Source organism: Sander lucioperca, unplaced genomic scaffold (assembly GCF_008315115.2).
Source record: "Sander lucioperca isolate FBNREF2018 unplaced genomic scaffold, SLUC_FBN_1.2 Unpl_7, whole genome shotgun sequence".
NCBI classification, from domain to species: domain Eukaryota; kingdom Metazoa; phylum Chordata; class Actinopteri; order Perciformes; family Percidae; genus Sander; species Sander lucioperca.
This window is the reverse complement of record NW_023396409.1, coordinates 77319-84921: the sequence shown is the minus strand read 5'-3', so window position 1 is coordinate 84921 and position 7603 is coordinate 77319. Positions and strand designations below refer to the sequence as shown.

Below are 7603 nucleotides of genomic sequence, written 5' to 3'. Positions count from 1 at the left end.
ACCATGAAGAAAAAGAAGAAGTAAAGGAGCGCTTTATTTTGAAAATATAGGGACCGAAAGTAGAACAGAATGCAGGAGCGTCTCGTTAACTTGAGTGGGACAGCAACATCAGGTAAGGTTAAGTCAGTATTTTTCATTCGATGTTTTCTTTAAAGGTGGTAAATCTTACCGCATTTCACATATACCAATGTTGATGCCAGTTGTTGTTGTTGTTGTTGTTGTAGCTACCTCTGAAACGTTTCAGTGGCCCAGAAATGTTCTGGATTAACGTTACCTAACATTGAAGTTAAAGTGAAAGGATAAGTTAGTCTTTCCTAAAGTTCAGCTTCTCTTAAAGGGGTGATAGAATGATTATAAGGTATTTCACACTGTTCCTTAAGGTCTCCTAATAGGGTATGTAACGTTGGTTGGGCTGAAAATTGCCCGAATGCTATTTTATGGGCCCTTAACTACTCTGTGAATATCCACAGCTAACGATTTTTGGTTCCCCGTTCTGGGAACGTTCGTTTTTGGTTGCGGGAACGTTCCCTGAAGGTTAGGTTTAGTTAGGTGTTGGTTAGGTTTTGGAAGTCGGTTTAACGTTCTGGGAACGTTAGTTTTTGGTAACGAATTACGTGGGAGCTGAGCTCCCATAGAGAGAGGATGAGCTCCCATGAAAGCAGTGAAATCATACAGTCTCTAAAAATCATCATTATTTAAATCACAAATAAAGCACTTTTCCCCAAACACACGGAGCTCTGAACAGCTTCAGGTTTATAATAGAGGCGCTCTGCTGTCGACATGCTGCAGCAGACGTGTCCCGTTTGTGCTTCGTGTATTTCTGCAGTAGTTTTGGTTTTCCACCTCCGATGTAGAGCAGCTTACAGCCACTTCCCTAAACTTTGTGTCATTCAGAGACCAGAGTCTCAAACGGGGCTCTGTGCCTGTCAGGAGGTCTGAGATCTACCGTATCAGCAGAGCAATCACGTAATGCACAGCAGGCTATGGTGCAGGTAGATTATTTTCTGAAATAATGTGACTTTATTCTTGTAATAGCCTATTATCACTTTATTTTTCTCAAAATATCAAGACTCCTCCAAATCTCAGAGAACACAGATGAGATATATTTTAAATGTGCACAAAGTTTTGAACATGAGCAGTAACACATCTGAAATAGGCCTATTACAGCCCAGGGCTTTATTAATCCATTAAAATGAATTCATGTATCATTGAGGTGAATAATTGTCATATGCACATTTAAGGAGGTTACTTCCTCAACAAAAGAAGCAAAAGAGGAGGGAGGAGTAAATGATGCCTCTAGAGGCTACATGTGTGCTGACTCAGATATAATTAGAAAAGTCGATCTACAGGAGAATAAATAGCAATACAGAATGCCTGAGAGCCTTATTGTAATATATTCCATTATGTTTTTATATTTGGATTGTAATCTATGTTTCCCTTTACATAAAGATATTTCCAGCATACATTGATTCAGAAAAAGGTAAATAGGTGCATAAAAATTCACCAGAATGCAGGAAATGAAATGTTTAATGCTCAGAATTTGCTGCTCATAGACTAGTTTTTTTTATTATTATTATTTATTTATTTTTTTAAAGAGACCCCCACAAAGATGAACATTCAACTTTAACAACCATGCTACCAAAAATTAAAAACTTTATATAATAATCAGAATCAGTTTTATTGGCCATATAGACACTACTGTACAATAGAGACAACAATATACATATAGGCACATAAAACATACAAAAAATACAATTATACAAATAACACATAATATCAATACAAGTACACATGGAGTAAAGTAATAGTCTAAATGTAGTGTGCAAGATGCATATTGGAATGATAAAGTATGTAATGTGTAGGTGAATGGCCAAAGAGGGGATGACCCCACTTATCAGCAGTTCAGGATAGTGATGGCAGTGGGAAAGAAGCTGTTCTTGTGTCTGGTTGTTTTTGTGTGCAGGGATCTGTAGTGCCTGCCAGAGGGGACGAGGCAGGAGGATGGCAGCAGTGTAGAAGATGGCCAATAGCTCTTGTGGTAGGCCATGCTTCTGCAGTTGCCTTAGGAAGTACATCCTCTGCTGAGCCTTTTTAAGGATGGCGTTGATGTTGGACCCAGGTCCTGGGAAATGATGGAGCCCAGAAACTTGAATGAGTCCACCTTTGACACTGGGCTGTTGGATATTGTGAGAGGGGGGAGCACTGTGGGGTCCTCCATGTCTGCTGCAGTCAGCGCGGGGAAGTTTTTCTGGGAGGCCGCTAGTAGGGCTGAACGATTAATTGCATTTGCGATAATATCGCGATATGTTAAAACGCGATTTCCTAATCGCAAAGGCTACGATTTGGTCACGTGACTCGCAAGAGCAAATCAGTCTGCACCCGCAGAGAAAGCATCAACTTAGCACGCTAAGGCTACGCCGTACCTTGAGCAGATTTCTGTCATTCAAACAACTCTGAGTTGTAGTTTAAAACTTTTACAGCCATTTTAATAAAATGAAGGGTTTTATTCTGGCTCGAGTCCATACATGCAGTTAATGGATACAGACACGCAGAACTGAAGGCTCGGTTGGCAACGATTAGCTCTGATTAGCGGTTAGCTCCGGTTAGCTCCGTTATAAAGATATGAGTGGAGGATCTGCCACTGAGAGGGGTAACAATCAGACTGATAAATGACGTTCGGGGAGCTTTCACAGCAGCGTGGCTGCGGTGTTTCAACAGTTTTATTAGTACAGTTAATCCCACGGCAAGAACACTAGCTAACAACTAGCTAACGTAACGATAGCCTCTCTGAGCAAGTGCAACGTTCTGTGTCATGCACACGGCACGCAACTTCATGAGGGGGAGGGGCTGGAGGCAGCTCCTCTCTGTGCACTGTAAAAAAAAAAATACACTGGGGGGTGTGTGTGTGTGTGTGTGTGTGTGTGTGTGTGTGTATACTATATACTATATTTTTACTTATTTAACTGTCTAGTGTGTAATTGTGTGTTGTTCATACTATAACATGATTTATTGTTTGTCTTTGTTGAATAATACAGAAGACAAAGAGCTTAAAAAAAATTATCGAATCGCAATCGCAATATTTGGGAAAAAAATCGCAATTAGATTATTTTCAAAAATCGTTCAGCCCTAGCCGCTAGAGTAGAAGTCAAAATGAAGCAAAGTTACAAGTCAAATTAAAAGCTCTTATCAGCCAAGCTAAGCATAATACTGATGTGAACAATACAATAACACCTGCCTGTTATAACCCTGCAGATTGTCAGGTCCTGGAAGGCCTTCTTTGTCTTTCTTACCCCGCAGGCTATACGGTTTTAGAACGGCATTGGTTGCCACTCGCAGTAGCATGCGACGGATGGCAGTACCTCCGGACGAACCTCCAAGGGTTGTCAGGAAAAGTTGCTGTAAAACATATAGAAATACAAATGATACATGTAGAACAAAGTGGAGAGCTTGTACAATCTCATTTAGTAAGAAAAGTCAGTTCAGTTATAATGATATTTGAATTTATGCAATTATATAGTGTTAATCTTAGGGCAGGACTATGGCCACTTAATTACCATTTTGTTGACCGAGACTCATGTTGAACTCATGCAGCTCGGTGACTGTCGAGCAGGGCGACAGCAACACGTCATCAACTGGAGCAGAGGGAGGTGACTGGGAGCTCCTTAAGAGCATGAGCAGCTCATCCATCTTCTCCTTAAATGCATCCATGCGCTGTGCCATGCGGGTAATGGTTGTCCTCATGGCTATGGAAAATGAATGGTGTTAGTTTTAGTTGTAATACATTATATACTTGCATATGTGAACAACTTAAGTGAGTCTTCTTACCTCTCATTTCTGTCTCCTGTGTGATGAGTTCTGCTGTTTACAACAACAAAAAAGTTAAGTTATTCTCAAGTTCCTTATCATGAAATTGTATTGAATTGGAAATGGAAAATTCAAAGCCACTGTACCTTCAACCGGGTCCCAAGATGAAGTGGCAGGCCGAGCTTGCGTTAAAATAGACCCATCCAGCTCTGGCCGACCGGCTGGTTTCCTGTGTGGTGTTGACTCATCTAAATAGAAAGTAGATATGAATATTGGTCAGTTCATTTATGGTGGGTTTCTAGCACATGCCATTGCAAAAGATGAACCTATGCTGTTACATTAGACAATCGCTAAAAATAAAAAAAACTTGCAGGTGGTGGAGGCAGTGATGTCTGCTGACCTGAAAAAAGGCAGGAAGAGACAAACACATCAGAACAGTCACATGATATGCACCAGGTTGAGTGTCAGTAGTTCCATGGTAGGAAACTCTAGTTTCTTAAATGCATGTATAAATGTTAACTTCCGGACACACGCTCCGTCCTGGAATGCTTTCTTGCTTGTGGAACCGATTCATCTGAAATAAAAGACCATACAATTTGTACTGATTGCAAAAAGAATAATTGAATGTATGTAAACATTGTACGTGACAGGTTGGGCCCAATAACCTCTGAATAGTTCTACTTGTTGTTAAATTGCAATGTGAGCGGCAGCTGCATGATGTTGGCAGGATCATTTAAAAGGCAACCGCGACTAAATTTTTTTGTACAGCCCTATTTCTGATACCGTGGTGGCAGAAATTTTGCCATGGTGGGCCGCCACTACAAAATCAACATAGAGGAAACACTGGAATTCATAGTCATAAGTTCATCGCTGCTCATTAATGAGTTTGACTGAGAGAGGAACAAATGAGTGCTTATACCTGTTATATTTGCCCAGAGGAACCCTGTACCTCTTTCCTGAGTTCAATAGCTCAAACTCTGAAGACAACCATAGACTGTATATAAGAATGGACCAACAGATCCCGTTGCTCTGGACGGAGACCAGTGAAGGCTTTTAGAAGCACTTTTCCGGTGAGCGCTGAGCGTTACTGCGCAGCCTCCAACTGAGAGAGACGACGTAAATGTGCTGTGAGCAACGTGTCTGAAAGTTGTAAGTCTTCTGGTAGCTGTGCCAAGAGAAATCTCAATCATTCCCAATCTTGCAGAGACGGAGAGCGTAGGTATACGTAAGGAGATAACATGGGCACAGGCTAATTATTGATCACTAAAATGCTAGTTAACATTAGTAATTAAACTTAAACAGCTAATGTGAGACGAAACTGCCTGCACGCTTCTCCTGTACTATACGGTAATTCCTCTACTGTGCGACAGTAAGTCGCGTGGTTATGACACAATTGTTAGCCTATTTTTATAAAAACGTCTGCTACGGAGCCATTACGTGAGGTACAAGGTAATGGAGCCTTTTATACATTGTCGTGTTTCTTTAGAAATAAACAATGGACAAATAGAGTCTTTAAACGTTTCAGATGTAAAGTTATTTGCTGTCAAAGTGGCGCCAAAATGAATGTCAGTCAATGGGATGCTAACGGGAGGTGATCGCTTTGTAGCATTAAAATGGCGCCATAGGAGGTTCGCGGTCCGAGGAGAAGCTTACCCCCTTGAAGACAACACGTGAGAGTTATCAGATAGAATGGTCTTAGCCTGCCTGATTGTTGCCTGATCAAAAAGCTCCTGCGGGTTGAGAGGTGCAGGTGTTCCCATCATTTTGCCTGCCGTCTTAACCAGATTGAAAATCTGAGTTTTGGATTTGACTGTCAAATTCCCAAACCAGCTGGTAATACCATACTGAAGAATTGATTCTGTTGTTGCTCTATAGAAGATTAACATGATATTTTTACAGACCCCAAATAATTAAGTCTGCGCAAAAAGTGGAGATGCTGATGAGTTCTGGCACAGACATTTGTTACATGTGTGCGCCAACTCAGGTCATTATCAATATAAACTCCTAGATATTTAAAGGACACCTGCTTGATGTCATAACCATGGGTGGCCACATGGCTCTGATCTCCAGCTGATCTGGGGTCTACCAGCATCTCCACAGTTTTGCTTGTGTTAATATGAAGTTGGTGTGAATCACACTAGTTGACAAACTTGTCCACAGCAACTTGGTGGACGCTTTTATTGCTTTCTTTAGTAAGCAAACTGAGAAGGACAGTGTCATCTGAAAAGGTTCCTATATGTTGGTTTGGCTCAGAGCTGATGCAGTCATTGAATGTAAACAAAAGAGGTGAACTGACACACCCTTGTGGGGCGCCAGTGCTGCACACTGGATCAGACAGGGCGGAGTTAAACTTCACCTGCTGTGGCCTGTTTGACAAAAAGGAGTGATACCACCTGATTAAAAAGGGATTTACATTTAACTGAACTAATTTCCTAAGCATGATATCTGGCTGGATTGAGTTAAAGGTAGAACTAAAATCAACAAAAAGCAGTCTGGCATATGCAACAGGACTTTCAAGGTGCTTTAGAGTGAGGTGTATTATTGTTGATATGGCATCACTTGTACTACGATTTTTTGTGTAAGCAAATTGGTATTTATCTAACATTTGTTCCACATCTGTATGGAGTTTCTCTATCATAAGCCTCTCCATTGATTTAAAAACATTAGAGGTAATGGCCACCGGCCGATAATCATTGTTCTCCTGGGGACATGCCTTTTTGGGTACTGGAATAATAATAGAGTTTTTCCAGAGTTTTGGTACTGTGTATGTGTCTATGGAGAGCTCTTCTGCAAAAGTTTTTAAAAGAAAAGCAGACAGGTTATCAGGTTGCTTTGGTTGTTTGTATGTTTATAAACACCTTAGTAACAGTGATTATGATTCTGTCCAAGTTCCCATTAGAAATTACATTCTCTAACCCTAGAGCACATTCCCTGACATTGTCAGTATTAAAACGCATATAGAAATTATTCAGTTTGTTTGCCTTAGCAGTTTCATTGTGGGCAAACAGGGGCTTCCTTTTAGTGTCCATGCTGGTCATTGGTCTGATAGAGTCCCAAACTGTCTTTGTGTTGGATTCTGACAGATCTTGTTCTGTCTGCTCCTTGTTCTGCTGCCGAGCTGCTCTCATTTGCAGATAAAGGTCTTTTTGTGCAGCTCGGACTTCTGCTTTATTTCCAGATCTGATTCCTGTTGATGCATTCCCTAATGCCTTTTGTGATATAGGGTTTGTTATTAGGATATCGTTTAACAGTTTTCTGGGGTATAACAGAGTCAATACAGAAAGATACGTAGTCAGTGATTGATTCAGTGGCACTGTCAATGTCTGCATCCTTGAAAAAGATATCCTAGTCTGTGCAGAGGAAGCATCCCTTCAGCTCCTCCATTTTGTCACTGGACCATACCTTCACAGACTGCACCTAAAAACTGAGCGATATGTGGGGAGCAGCTGGATAACATTATGGTCAGAGTTATTCAGGGGAGGTCTGGCTCTGGCTGTGTAGGCGTCCTTGATATTGCCATAGCATTTATCGAGGATGCTATTGTTTCTATTGTTACACTTAACATATTGATGAAAGCCAGGTAAAGTTTTACTCAGGCTGCAGTGGTTAAAATCGGCAAGTATCAGCATGGGAGCGTCAGGTTTGTCCTGTAGATGGCGATGGACACAGTCTGTGATTGCCTTAGCTGCTTAAGGATCGTGGGTTGCAGAGAAGCATGGGTGGTAGCGGTAGCTTGGTGGCTCCTCGGATGCGCTGTCTGAGGCCTCCTCTCCTACCCCGTTTCCTGGCCTTCCTGCCT

At 41.4% G+C, this 7603-nt stretch overlaps 1 long non-coding RNA gene across 1 annotated transcript; it reads right to left on the bottom strand.

Moving 5' to 3' along the window:
- Nucleotides 1-3295: 3295 nt before the first annotated feature.
- LOC116037685 lies at nucleotides 3296-4289 on the bottom strand. The gene is made up of 3 exons (XR_004101925.2): nucleotides 4172-4289; nucleotides 3951-4052; nucleotides 3296-3396 (listed from the first exon to the last, which is right to left on the bottom strand). It is a non-coding gene; the product is annotated as an uncharacterized LOC116037685 (long non-coding RNA).
- Nucleotides 4290-7603: the final 3314 nt, after the last annotated feature.